The 15924-nt window shown below is 37.0% G+C and overlaps 1 pseudogene; it reads left to right on the top strand.

The window, feature by feature from the left end:
* The first annotated feature begins 449 nt into the window (after window positions 1-449).
* On the top strand, window positions 450-2270 carry LOC118596336 (annotated as a pseudogene).
* The last annotated feature ends 13654 nt before the right edge of the window (window positions 2271-15924 follow it).

Raw genomic sequence — 15924 nt, 5'->3', positions numbered from 1 at the left:
GCCACTCTTGCTCTTTAAGAGGATACTGTCTATATCAATCAATCAATCAATCAATCAATCAAAAGACAAAAGTAAAAAACCAACAAAAAAGCAAGCCACCATGCCTGCCATGCAGACAACAGAAACAGGATTAGACAAAGATTGAGAGAAACAGTGGTAGCTGGTCATGCCAAATTGTGCCATCTATACTAAAGGTCGTTTTAAAACTGTGAATAAAAAAATTATCAACTCATTGAACGCGGAGGCAGCTTTTGTGCGGTTTCAGCGCTAGTGTAGCACAGGCCTACACGCGAGCAAACATATCTAAGGGACCTGCAGTTGGCATTGATCTTGGCACCACCTACTCCTGTGTGGGTGTCTTCCAGCATGGAAAGGTGGAGATAATTGCCAATGACCAGGGTAACCGAACCACCCCAACCTATGTTGCTTTCACTGACACAGAACGACTAATTGGGGATGCTGCAAAGAATCAGGTTGCCATGAACCCCACCAACACAGTCTTGGATGCCAAACGTTTGATCGGACGTAGGTTTGATGATGCTGTTGTTCAGTCTGATATGAAGCACTGGCCTTTCATGGTGGTGAATGATGCAGGCAGGCCCAGGGTCCAAGGAGAATACAAAGGGGAGAGCAAACGTTTCTACCCAGAGGAGGTATCCTCTATGGTTCTGATGAAGACGAAGGAAATTGCAGAAGCCTATCTTGGGAAGACTGTCCCCAATGCTGTGGTCACTGTGCCAGCATACTTCAATGATTCTCATCGACAGGCAACAAAAGATGCTGGAACTATTGCCGGCCTCAATGTGCTTCGAATTATCAATGAAGCAACTGTTGCTGCTATTGCTTATGGGTTAGATAAGAAGTTTGGAGCAGAAAGGAATGTGCTGATTTTTGACTTTGGAGGTGGTACTTTTGATGTGACAATCCTCACTATTGAGGATGGAATTTTTGAAGTCAAATCAACAGCTAGAGACACCCACTTGAGTGGAGAAGACTTTGATAACAGAATGGTCAACCATTTCATTGCTGAGTTTAAGCGGAAGCACAAGAAGGACATCAGTGAAAACAAGAGAGCTGTCAGGCATCTGCGTACTGCCTGTGAACAGGCTAAGCATACCCTCTCCTCCAGCACCCGGGCCAGTATTGAGATTGATTGTATCAGGAAATCGACCTCCATTACCTGTGCTCGATTTGAAGAATTAAATGCTGACCTGTTCCGAGGCACTCTGGACCCTGTAGAAAAGGCCCTTCAAAATGCCAAGCTAGATAAGTCACAGATCCATGACATTGTCCTGGTGGTGGTTCTACCAGAATCCCCAAGATCCAGAGGCTTCTTCAAGACTTCTTCAATGGAAAATAACTGAATAAGAGCATTAACCCTGATGAAGCTGTTGCTTATGGTGCAGCTGTCCAGGACGCCATTCTGTCTGTAGACAAGTCTGAGAATGTTCAGGATTTGCTGCTCCCTTGGTATTGAAACTGCTGGTGGTGTCATGACTATCCTCATCAAGCGCAATACCACCATCCCTACCAAGCAGACACAGACTTTCACCACCTACTCTGACAACCAGCCTTGTGTGCTCATTCAGGTGTATGAAGGTGAAAGAGCCATGACCAAGGATAACAACCTGCTTGGAAAATTTGAACTTACAGGCATACCTCCAGCACCCCGTGGTGTTCCTCAGATTGAAGTCACTTTTGACATTGATGCCGATGGCATCCTCAATGTTTCTGCTGTAGATAAGACCCCAGGCAAGGAGAACAAGATCATCATCACCAATGACAAGGGCCGCTTGAGCAAGGATGACATTGAGCACATGGTCCAGGAGGCTGAGAAGTACAAAGCTGAAGATGAGAAGCAGAGAGACAAGGTTTCCTCCAAGAATTCATTGGAGTCCTGTGCTCTCAACATGAAAGCAACAGTTGAAGATGAGAAACTTGAAGGCAAGATCAATGATGAGGACAAACAGAAGATTCTAGACAAGTGTAATGAAATCATCAGTTGGCCGGATAAGAATCAGACTGCAGAGAAGGAAGGATATGAATACCAGCAGAAAGAACTGGAGAAAGTCTGCAACCCCATCATTACCAAGCTGTACCAGAGTGCTGGTGGCATGCCTGGAGGAATGCCTGGGGGCTTCCCTGGTGGAAGAGCTCCTCCATCTGGTGGTGCTTCTTCAGGGCCCACCATTGAAGAGGTGGATTAAGTCAATCCAAGTAGAGGTGTAGCATTGTTCCACAGAGAAACAATTGAAGGACCCAAATTTAGCAAGTTTCAAAGCAGTTTTAAATTTAAGTTGCTATAATAAATTACTGGGTATTGTCAATACTTAAACATGGAATATGTGCACAGGGAGAGGAAGTAAATAAAACATTGCACTTTATAAGCACTGTATCCTAAATGGAAAATGCAATGTCTAATAAAACAGGTGGAAAATGGAATGTCTAATAAAATTATTTAAATTGGCACCAAAAAATATCATCAAAAGTACAAACTGGGAGAGATGCCAACAACTTGACATAGTTAAATTTTGTACTGTGTAAAGAACAATTTAAGGGAATATAGAGAGATCCTTAATAATAGTCCAGCCCCAGTTCAGGGCAGAGATAATGCCAGTTTGGAAGTGGTAGTATGGGGTGGATAGAAAGAAAAGAAAATTGAAAGTGTCACTGGAGAGCAACCTACAGTTTCTGTGATGTATCCACCCTTGAAACTTCAGAACCTCGAGCAATCTTTAATTTTAAAGAATTAAAAGATAATTTGAATTTTAATGACTCAGGTACTATTTGATTTGAGTAAGTTTACTTAATAGAGGTAGCTATCTGAATACATACTGGTGGGGCAAATTGTCTTTCTCCTTTAAGAAATGTTAGCAGGATTAGGAGCTTAGAAGTCTGCCATTATGATGTATAAACAGCAAATATGACTTATTTGGCCTCCATGCATTTGCCCTTTCATTACCTGAACAATCACTTGCTGTGGTTTGCAGGATTTCAGAATTCCTCATCGAGGGGATGACTCTTTTGAAAAGCATTCTAACTTCATTTAAACATGAGGAATCATTTCCGAAAAATAAGGGAGTGCTTTGGGCAAGAAATTCTATCCCTAGAAACTGGACTGTTTTACAGAATGTAACAAATAAGGAAAATAAATATTGTATTCTCAAAGCGAGTTTTGACTTTAATTAAGCTGCTTCCCTGGTTTTTAGAGAAATCCTGTTAAAATATCAATTCCCCTCAAGATGGCTGCAGTTTGATGAGGATACCCTGTGACAAGGGCTGACAGTAATTGTTTGTCAATAGAACATCACAAATACAACAAATGAGGCTACAATCAGGGAATGCTGCCTTAGAGCCGAAAGTGTGCCGAAGCATTTTGATGATGACAACTATTCCTTTTATTGCTTTGTGAGATTAGCTCAAGAGACACTGCTTTCATAAAATTACACTAAAGTTTAAGTGAATTCTCGAGTCATTTAAGGTATATCAAGTAATACCTACATACCCTGGGTGAATGGAATGGGCAGATACTTTCAGATTACTTTTGATATATAAACACCTTTCTGTCATATAATTTTTTTGGTTCTTCCTTGGCTAGCATATTGTATGAAACAAGTATAAATCCTATTAATTTTGGTGTTTCCCAGAAAATACGCTTTTACCAGGTGACAATGCACCCACAAAGCCAACTACTTGTATAATGTTGTTGTTTGTTCACCTGGGGCAAACAAGTATCTATCTATCTATTCACTTCAGGCAGGGTACCAATGACAAACTGAGGAAATTCTATCACTGAAGTCTAGTTTTATGACAATAATGAATTTAATTAGGGTTACTTACCAGAACATGGGCATGGGGTTAATTACAGGAGCCCAGCTTATGAATGGCTATACCCTTGAACAAAAAGATGTTTCTCTCACCCAACAACTGCTATGTATCCATAAACCCTTTGGGAGAGGCATAGACTCATGAGATTCTGCTGTTTCATGACAGAAAGTTAATAGATTCAATCTTTTAAAAGATTATTTTTCAATTTATGTGTGTATTTGACTGTGAGGGTAAATGCATACAGGTGCCTGCAGAGGCCAGAAGTGGGCTTTGGACCCCTCTGAGCAGAAATTACAAGCAGTTGTGAGCTACTTAAAATGGGTGCTAGATACTGAGCTCAGGTCCTCTGGAAGAGCAGTAAGTGCTCTCTTAACTGCCAACCCATCTTTCCAACCCCAAGGGCCCCAGTCTTATTCAGGCTTCCCATTAACATCCCATTCTTCTTTTAGTTAGGAGGTAAAGTAACTGTTCAGATTTCATACCTCAGAGACTTGCTTTGTTCCATTGTACATGTTAGACTCCACTGTGAAAGACAGAGTAATGATGGGAAGGTCACACTCCTGGATATTACAAGGCAATGCGAAGTCTCATGCCAGAAAGTCATCTTCACTTGGCTGAGTCTTGACATATGGGATACTAAATTTAATCATAGGTATCAAGGATTACTTAAAATTACACTCACGAAGCATAAGATGCCCAAAGCATATGTTTTGCTAAAAGAAAAAAAAGTAAAAATTTAATCAAAGTCAAGATGATTAGGTGTTCGATGATGCCTTTTGAAGCACTTTTGTAAATTAAAAACTATATTCTCACTAACATTTTTTTTCTATCTGAAAAGTAATGAAATAAATATTAGAAGTTCTTTTTGAAAAAAATAATTACAGAGAGAAGTACTTTGATCAACACTGCCATTTTTTGCTAGGCTCAGTGATTTGTTCTACCTTTTTAAAATATGACATTAAATGTAGACATTTTACATTTTACACCTATCCATTACATGCCATGCCTTAACACTGTTTCGGCAGTTTAGCAGAATAATTGGGAAGATTGTTAACTTGAAGTTAAGAATGTATAGAAAGTCAACAATTTCGAAACTAGTGCTAGAATATCACCTAGAAGTCCATGATGTGGCAGGAAATTAGGTCTCTATTGAAAAGTCATATTGTTGTCCTCAATTAACTTGTGATTAGATAATTCCACATGACATTCTTTTTAATAATTTATGAATTATATTACTGCCATTATGGACCCTGCAACAAAAGACTTAATTGCCGTAGAACCTTTTTCTCATCTCCATTTCTGATTGCATTGGCTTTGAAGTAACACTGTTCCCAGGGAAAAACTCCTACTCCATTAAAGATAGCTTCCAGTCTGGTTTTGGGTTTACCAGAAAAGCTACCATGTGGAAATTTTGCTTCCAGAAATAAAAAGAAGATGCTAAAAATTTCCAAGGAATCTCTTCAAATCATGTTATGACTTTCAACAAAATTTTGGAATCACCAATGTTGTCTGTTGGACAAAGGAATATCCACAACCTGTGATATCATTTATCAAGGAAAACCAAGACACATATGAAAGCAAGTTTCAGTGCCAAGTGAGGCATGAATACTGGAGGTTCCATTGAGCAACTGAAACCAGCCTGAAATTATGCCATATTTTATCCAAAGTCCTTTATGCTAATATGGGTACATATTGTTTCTGTTATGCTAGTTCAATAGTCCCATAGCGTTCCCTCCAGGCCCGACATACTCTATTTTGTTTGAAGTGAGATTGTAGTAAATCCTCCTGCAGGCTCACTTACATAGTCCCTAATCACCCTTTGCTAAGTACTGTTAAAATGTTCATATATTCGATGACACTAATATGAAACAGGAATGAGGCTAAAGGATATTTTGTTTGGGAATGTAGAGCTTTGGCATATTTTTATATTCCCAAATGTTATTTATTTGTTTAGAGATGATTATCTTTTAAAAGCTTGTAGGGCAAGTCTGTGGAATTCCATTGGATTTCATGTATAACTTCACTGGTTTGAACTTGGGAAGCTGTTGAAGAGCATTCTTTTTAGTCTCCTTCCAGCATCTAGCAATACCAGGCCAATACCTTAGCATCTCCAGGCTTCAGTCACCTTACTTAGCAATGATTGCAAATCTTCTCTGTGAGATACTGTGCATGTTGTTGTTTACATCTCTGCACATACTCTATAGTTAGAGTAAAAACTGGTGTTCGAAAAGTCCTTTATACAATTACTTAATTAAAAATATCTTCATCTGAAATGAAAAATTATAATCCTAATATGTTAATATTATGTGTGTTTTACACATAGAAGAAACCCACAGCATTTCAAGAATATTTCATTCAACATGGACCTCTATTGTTAAGACAACCCATATCCCTCAAAATGTTTGTATCATATTTCATAATTAATGCCAACCCTTTTTTGCCTTTCCACTCTACACCAATTGCTGTTCTAAGAAATAAAGATTTTCTTTCCCCAAATGCCATGTGGGTGGTGATGTTCTATGTGGGAAAGAACATAAAAAATGTCACTTCTGAGATTCAGTCCTGTTTTGACCTATTGTTATTATTTGTTTATTTACATTCTCATGCTTTTATTTTTCTAAAAAATAAACTTATTACTTGATAATTTCATATACAAATACAATGTGTGTAGATTGCCAGTTCTTTCAGAACCCCTTCACCTCACTACCAAATCCAGAGCTTTTCCCTCTTCCGGCCCCTCCTTCTTCTATAACCTACTCAATCCAATTAGTACTGCCCCTAAGTACACTTGTTTGTTCTGTCTACTGGAACATGGACAACTTCCCAAAAGGCCACACTACAAAAGCAAACCATGTCTCTTTCCCGAGTGGTCAAAAACTGCTAATAATATGTGGAGTGAGCAGAAAATTTCTTAATAAAGAAAAATGAAAAAAAAAAAGCAACTGCAATTAGCTCATGAGGTATGTGTGGGCCTCATGAGGCCCTCCTTTCCTGGGCTGGACTGTTAAGTGGATTGCTCTTGTGCGGGTTTTGGGTTGACAGCTACAGCATTTGGGTGTTCATGAGTGTGACAGGCAATTCACGTACCAAAGATATTCTTTTTCTGCAGTATTCTCTGATCTCTGGCTCTTAGGGTTTTTCTGTCCCTTCTGCAATGTTCCCAGAGTTTTGGTGACAGGGGGGTGTGATACAGGTATCATGCTAAAGATTGAGCATGCCATATTCATTATTCTCTGCAATTTAACCAATTGTATCTCTGTACTAATCATTCGTTTTCTCTGATGAAAGTCATTACACTATGGTATAAGTGGGAAGATTTATAAGGCTGCTTGATACCATGATACTATGTTCCTTTAGCTAAATAATAGTAGTAGGATTTATGACCTCCCTATCTATAGGTACTCAGCCAGGATTACACTGCCAAGCATGAGCTTCCTCTTGTAAAGCAGCCCTTAAGTATACTTAGAAAGCTTTCACTTAGTCTCATATCATTCATGATATTAATGCACCAATGAGTGTATCTTACTGGGCTGGTCATTATTGTATCTAGCAGAGCTCATAGCTGGATAGAATTATTGATGCCATTTCTTCACCCAGCAGCTTGCAAATCAGTATGCAAAACATCCAGCAGGGAGGAAACCTCCAAATTAATGCTAGCTTGATTTCTTCATAGCCTATGACCCAAGTGTGGCATCAATAACAATAAGTTATTACCAATAAATTCTAATGGGTAGCCAAAAGAACTGGCAACAGGCTGAATTGTTGGGGATTTGGGGACATCTTCATCCAACAATTTGAAAAGCAGTATTCCATATCTGAAACTGGACGTTTTGTTTTTGAAAATCTTCATGGAGGAGTGTTATTCCTCCATGTAGAGCAAATTCAATTTAACTATATAATGCATATTATGAAGTGTGATGTGTAATCTTGGTTGTCAACTTGGATGGACCTGGAATCAATTAAAATGAAAGTGACTATGTCCTCTTATGAGAGACTTTGTCTCTTTCACTTTATCAGTCCTGGTCCAGGCTATTCTCAAACTCATATCAGTTCTTCTACTTCAGCCTCCAAAGTGTTGGAACTAAGAGCATGAGCTGCTATGTCTTGCTTTCTGTCTCAAATTTTAAGAAGAATTGAGTGTATTCAGGGAGAAATACTTAGTTTCATTCTACATGAAGCTGTCCAGCTTGTCCATTTATTGAAGATACTGTCTTCACTCCAGTGTGCTTTTGTCTCTTTGTCAAAATCAGTTGGGTATAGGACCATGGACTTATATCTGGGTCCTTAAGTCTGGTCCACTGACCAAGGTGTCAGCATTTATGACAGTACTACCATGTTCATTCCTGTGGCCTTGAAGTGTGATTTCAAGTCAGGGATGCTGATAGTTTCTGTAGTGTTTTTATTGTTCAAGTTTGTTTTAGATATTCTGAAGCTTTTGTGTTTCCATATGAATTTTGAGCCCCTTTCCATTTTTATTAATAATTTCATTGGGATTTTGATGAAAATTGTGTTCAATTTGTAGATTGCTTCTGGTAGGATGGTCATTTTTTACAATATTTGATCCTATCTACCCAGAAACATTGAAGGTCTTTCCATCTTCTATTATCTCCAATTTCTTCAGTATCATAAACTTCTTATTACACAACTCTTCTGCTTCCTTGGTTTGACTATCCGATGCCAATACTAAGCCATTGAACAGAAGATTATAGTATTTCAAAATATATGGTTATATTGTTCATGTCTGTCTCATTCTAGAGTGAGCAACATTGTTATGATGGGGGGCACAGTCATGACAAAAAGATCACTAACATATAGACACCAACCTGGGACCTTGAATGTCTGCTTGATTATTACAGTTAGTGTATAACATGTCAATGAGACCAAAATATATTAAGATGATGTCTGAACCAGAGTCAACTGTTGCCATTTTGTCCATGTACTGATGACACTTTTGTGTATGAGACTCTTGTCCATCATAGGGAGAACTTTTTTCCTTAGTGCATACACTTATTTGTAGTTTCCCACTTCACATGATTACTCCTTCAAACTTTAGATATCAAAATTTGGTCAGGCTCTATGCTGGAACAAAATAGGCATATTTTTCAAAATAACAAGTCAGCTAAATTATATTGATACAGTTCTATCATTTGAGAATTTTAGAAGTAAACTTAATGCTAAACATTATAGGGGAGGAAAATTAAAGATACATGTTAGTTTGGGAAGCAGAAACATTTCATTCTTTCAGACTCTAGGAAAGGTGTCCATTATAAGGATGTAAGAAGGTTTGCATGGAAAATAAAGATGGAAAAATCCTGAAGATTATACTATCATAGTGGAAAGACAGCTGGGTAGGTTATTAGTGGAAACAGATGGGACACATAGGAGAGACATCACCTTCCTACCAAACCCTCCAAGTTCATTGTTTTCCATCACTGGTATTACATTTCTCATTTCTCTTTGTATTTCTGCATATTTGTTGGGGTTTTACATTGCTGCATAGACTATTCTGCCACCTCCCTCTTTTGCCCTCTCTCTCTTTACCTCCCAACAGAGTCTTTCTACAGTGGAGGCTTGTGTCAAAACCATGATTCTCCTACCTCGGCCTCCCCAAAGCTGGAAGAGCAGGTGCATGCTACCACACCTGGCTACCTTTTCTATTTTCTTCCTCAAATGGTTTTTGATTCTTTTTTTTTTTTATTCCTGGATCTATAAAAAATTAGAATCAGATTGAAATGAATAAGTTACCTCAGTTATGACTAATTTATCCGACACAATTAAGTAAAACCTATGGCAATGAATGTATTTACATTATATTCATAACTTAAATATAGTCCAAACTATAAAACTTAAGCTAGAGAATTAGAAAAAAATTAATAGAAAAATTCTAAGTCTTTAATTGCATGGGATCCATCTGGCAATAATTTTAGGAGATATTTCCTATGTTAGGTATTTTACTTCTTTCTTAGTTTGATAACAGGAAGCTGCTCTCAGAGGTTAGGTGTCTAAACAGCTGAGCGGCCAGGATATTACATGTTTATTTTGTGAAATGGTCACACAGACAAAACAAAAGGGTCAAAACACAATATTTCATCTGTTCATGTAAATTAAATTATATATTTATAGTACTTAGAAATATGTGGCTAGGAAATAAAACTGACATGAAATACCCACATGGGAAGCCTCTGCACTACCTCCTCATATGCACTTACCCTAGGATGCCCTTTCACATCCTAAGAAGTTCTAGTCCTAGACCCACAAGGTACCTACCAAAAGCCACCCTGGTACATTTTGAAATGTTTCTTAAAAAATTAAGAACAGGGAATTTGTAAGTTTAAAGTGTTTAAGAATCATTTGGAAAGCCTGATGGTACTAAAAATGACTCCTCCACAGTCCCATGATTTCTCTCTGAGAGAACCACTTAGTTCTATTTTAGGTTAACAACCAATATGCTAACCTATAATATATAACCATAGTGTACCCATAGCTCAACTGTCTTGGGCTATCCTTGGGCCTCTTGGTTAACCTATTCTCCTGGTAATTTGCTGGATGGTGGGTCTTGAAACACATCTAGACAATTAATACTTTATCTGTCTTATTTATCTCTATGTAGGCTGAACATTTTCACCTTGGTTATAAAGCCTATTTTCTCTGGTTTTTCTAAACAACTGCCCTTCTCAGCCTTAATGCAGGGGGGAGGGGCTAGATCTGGCCCCAACTTGGTATGTCAGCCTGTGTTGACTACCCAAGGGAGGTCTTACCCTCTATGAGGAGGGGATGAGGGTGGGATGGGGGGGCAGGAGAAGAGAAGGGAGAGGGAACAGGGGTTGGTATATAAAAGGAAAGAAAAGATTTTTTTAATAAAAAATTATATAAAAAAAGAAAAAAACCAAACTGGAAAAATTCTTTGTAGAATCATTTGAAATTAACTTCCAAGATAACCATTGTCACAGAGCTGTTCAGTTTGGTAAGTTAATGTGTTCCACACATATTTGTATCACATAATTTCTACAGTCTGTCATGCCTTACGCATAGATTTTGTGCAGTCATTTCCAAAGAATAACAAAATCTACACTAAATTCAAGATGGTTAAATGTATGCTGTTCAGGGATGAAGGTATAGCTCAGGGTAGAGAGCTTGCCTAAAGGAGACAAGGTCATGAATTTAGTTCCCAAGACTGAAGAAAAAGTGTGTTAAAAAAAAGTGTCCTGTTTCTTTTGACAAAATAAAGTAGACCTCAATTGACAAATTCCCTTTGGCTTCCATTGGTACAGTACTGTTTAAACACACATTTAAAATAATTTCTGTGTTAATCCTTAATATAAGAGTGTTAGTGTTTATATTCCTGTTAATACTTTGCCCAACTCACAAGTTCTTGGGGCTTCTTTTTGGACAAAGCAAAGATCTTTTCTATCACTTTCTACTTTTAATAGTAACCTTTTGCACATTTTAATTAACTGTATATATGGTGAATATGTTTCTTACACTCTTTCATATTTAATCATGCTTTTGTAGTCGTAGGTGCTCAGTAAATTCTTGTGACATAATTCAGTGAGTTGTAATGAAAAGAAACTAAAGGACTGTGAATGAAGGGCTAGAATTAAAAAGCTCATCCACATTCAGGAGATGAATGTCATTCTTTTAAATTGTTGACAGTATTATAGTTGTTATGGTTTCAGGAAGTTAAGTTTTATGGAATAATATAATTATTGTAAGTTTTTGCATTTATTTTTGTTGCTAAAGATACAGATATTCTTAGAATCTGGCTTGATGGGACAATTGGAAATAAGAGGTAGGGAGCTCTCCAGTTCCTAGTGAGATTGGGCTATGTAGTTCAACACTGTCTCAAAAGTAAAATTTAAGAAAAGGAAAGGAAATTCATTTACATCCTTTTTGATGCCAAATTTTTAATTCAGTACAGTATATTTTCTAGAAAAAAAATTACCTATTTGAAGATCTTACAAGGCAGGTTGATTAGTGTTGAGATTATGGAGTACTGGAGCATTGTCTATGCTAAATTGTCTTGGGCTATCTCTAGGCTCCTTAATAATATTTTATTGCCCACCTCTGTTCTTGACTTACCATCTCCTCCACCATCAGGTAAAATGCACGGGGTATATTAAGGCTGATTCTCTCTAACCCCAAAGCCAAGAATGTAATCAGGTAACTTCTGAAATTTCCATCAGAGTTTTCCTTGCTTTACTGTCATCTAGCTACCTGTTGTCTCTGCCAGTGCGTGTGGTCATGCCCTGACTTATGGCTTTCTTTTGTTTTGTAAATATGAAGTGTTCGTGAAATGACTTCCAGGTTGGAACATGTCATTTTCAGGAACCTGAATCCATGTTCTAAGGTCATGGTCACTCACTGGCATCAGAGAAAACACTCTCACTCTCAGTGAAACTTGAACTGTGTTTGTATCAACTGTTTCATGAATCAATTACTTTATTTTGAAACCAGTACTACTTCTCTATAATGTACAATTTAAGCAAAATAATACATGATTTGATTGTACAAAATTAAAAATAACCAAGAACTACATCAAAGTATATAAAATTATATCTTATATTACTAATTTATATCAAAGGACTTAGGGTACTATTATTTTATATCACAATTTTTCTTGTTGAAGGTATTTTCTAATCCCAAAACTTGATATAGTAAATGAATATTCATATTCATTAATTTAAACTTAAAAAATATATAGTTTTAAAAAATTAAAAAATAGTTTTATGTAGATTATATTTCATAGTTTTTCTCTACTATCCCATCCTAATGAAGGTTATTAGCTAACTATTTTATCATGAATATTTAATGTTATAATATGCAATTCTTAGAACCTCCAAGTCATGGCAATATATATTAAATAAATCAGTGATCTGTGTCATTTCTTGATTGTTTATTTACAAGAAAGAAATCAGTCATAAATTTAACTGGAAATTACTTAAGCATCAATGGCAATTCCCTAAGTTATCAATGAGTAGACCCTTGTTTTTGTATTTATGTATATTGTTATACTCAGATAATTACATTGCTCATGATAAAATACTCAGAAATGCTATTCACTTCTTGTGTAAAGAAGAGGAGTCATGCTGGTATTTTTAAAAATCATTCTATGTGTTTCATCATGAAATTCTGAGCCTTCTTTAGAGCTTTTTTAATTTTAGTAGTTGACAATCTTCTAAGTTAATTTAAGTGGAGGGTGGCAACATTTATAATATGCTCTAGGTAGATAATGTCTGTTTGTAGTGAGTGGGCTCATCAATGTTCCTATAATTACACAGGACTATACTCTTCATATAAAACAGTCATTCACACAGAGATTATACAAAAGCCCATAACACAAATTTGATTTAGATGAGGTAAGTCATTTGCAAGTTCTCCAATAGTTTGGGATGGCCATGATCAAACCTGAACTAGATTTATGCACCTAAAATCTGCCCCTGCCTGTCCTTTAATATTACCACAGAGGATTAGGGATGGGTGAACCCAGCCATGTTTTCGGTTCGTCAAACATCTTGAACTACTTTTCCAATGTTCTGGGTTAGGCAAAACCCAAAATGTGTTTTGCCAAGCACAGTTTCTCTTAATTCTAAAACCCAGGAGTATTTTAAGGTAAATTTAATCCATATGGTTCTGATTCATTTACACTAAACTCATCAAAATGTTCTGTCTTAAGAGCTATTTGATGTGCAAGAAGCTTTTTGAATATTTTATAAGCCATTTAAAATTCTATGCATTGGCCAAGAGCAAGTGAACTCAAATTCTAAAGTGACCAAGTTTGGTTTCAGAATTGAAACACCAAGGTTGTACACAGCTCTAAACTTGGCTACATATAGTTCAATCATGGTAAGAACATATATTAACTTTTTTTTTTCCAGAACGTAGATTGTGTAACACAATGAGTAGTGAACAAAATGCAAAATAGGGCATGGAAACATAAAGAAGCCAAGTGACAAATAATTCAAAGCAGATTGAATGTCTGTTCTTTAGCAAGAAGCATGCATGAGCTAACATAATGGGGGATGACACCGCATCTGTTTTCATTTTTCTCTCTTTTGGGAAGACTTTCTTCTTTTTTGGACTGGATTTGGTTTTATTCTGCAAGGTTCTCTCCTATTTGTATCTTTGAGGTAATTAGAGAACTTAGAGCTAGCATTTCAATGCTGACACTAAGGAGAAAAAAATGATGTTTAATACTATAAATAAAAGGGATAGTCTTTGGTCATAAAAATCTATAATAGATTACTCATTATATTTATCAAGGTTTCACCTTACCATTTCATATAACATTTAGTTTTCTGCAAAGGAATGATGGCTAATTGACATTCACTATAAACTTTGATACTCCATTCACAGCTCAAAGTGATCATCAAAATCCCATCACTTACATATTTAGACTAGCTAGTACTTATTGAAATTTGCTATGACCTCTTGGCAATGTATCTAAATATATTTTTATCTCCTACTGTTATTTCTTTCTGTAGGACTAAGAGGATGAGATTATATTAAAATAGATTTGAAAGTGATGGTAATTAGGGGATTTTATATATATATATAAATTAACATATAGTGTGTGTGTATATATATATATATATATATATATAATATGTTAATTTATACACACACACACACACACACACACACAAAGAAGTAAGACATTGCCACAGCAGAACAATTTATCACAAGGTTGGAATCTTGTTCCTACTTTTCAGTTATGCAAATGTCTAAATGCCAGACACAGACATTGAATGAAGTTGAATGAACATCAATAACAATTTTCGCATAAACTTTGACAGTTGCTCTTGAGGAAAGCTTGTTTTTCCTACTGTTGTTGGCTTAAGAAACGTTTTAGTGGCTTACAAAATATTCTGTTGTAATAGAACACAAATGATAATAAATATCTTTATCCTTATTAGTTCAACTGTTCTATCTATAGTCTCTCTTTCCACTTTTTCAAGAACATTAAGGATTGACAAAGAAGATGCCAATGAAAACATGGATGTAAGAATAGCATAATACAATGAGATTGATTCCTAAGTAAAATGACACACTTAAATATTTCTATTCTCTCATATTTCTTATATCCAATATCCATTTTAAACGCCATTCAAAGGTAATAGCTTTTAAGAGTAAGGTCTCATAATTCATGTGTTTCCATTAGTTTGGCTATTTGTCCCTGTGCTTTTCCAATTTTGGTCTCAACAATTCACGGTCTTATAGTCCCTCCTCTTTCTTGCCGATTGGCCACCTGGGGTCTGGCCAAGGATCTCTGCATCCACTTCCATTAGTTATTGGTTGAGAGTTCCAGCACGACCATTAGGGTGTTTGGCCAGCTTGAACTGTTGGGGAGGCATCCAGGCAGTGGGACCGGGACCTATCCTTAGTGCATGAGCTGGCTGTTTGGAACCTTGGGCTTACACAGGGACATTTGCTCAGCCTGGAAGGAGGGGACAGGACTTGCCTGGACTGAACCCACCAGGTTTAAATGAATCCCCAGGGGAGTCTTGGCCCTGGAGGAGATGGGAATGGAGGGGAGGGGCTGGGGGAAAGGTGGGGCCGGGGACGGGAGGGGGGAGGACAGGGGAACCCATGGCTGAAGTGTAAAATTAAAACACAAATATAATAAATTTTAAAAAGTTCTCAGAATCATTTTGGCAGAGTTGGCAGCAGGCTCTCTCAGCTAAAGCCAGCTGATTCCAGCTTCAGTTAAAGCTCTTCTCAATGGATACTTACCATGCCTTTCTTCTGTATTACCAGCACTATCTCTGAGAAGTTATTAGTTGCGGAACATCTAAAACAGTTTTCTCAGATTGTTTCCTAATGCATTAGATCCTTGAAGAAAGCCACATGGGCTCTAGTATGTTACCACTGATCAGTCGTGTGATCTTGGACAGACTACTTCATGACTTTCTTTAAGGTTTATCTTTTAAAATGAGGACGTATTTTCCATGAGAATCATATCAACTGTTTATGACATGGCCACTTTCCTAAGTCTGCTTTCTAATTTTTAAAATGAAATTGTTAGTGGCATATTTTTATTGCTGTTCAGCGGTTAAATGGAAGTACCCAGGTATGGGAACTTACTTGGGGGAGGAGAGA

Source organism: Onychomys torridus, chromosome 15 (assembly GCF_903995425.1).
Source record: "Onychomys torridus chromosome 15, mOncTor1.1, whole genome shotgun sequence".
Taxonomy (NCBI): Eukaryota; Metazoa; Chordata; class Mammalia; order Rodentia; family Cricetidae; genus Onychomys; species Onychomys torridus.
This window is presented reverse-complemented; position numbering and strand designations above follow the sequence as displayed.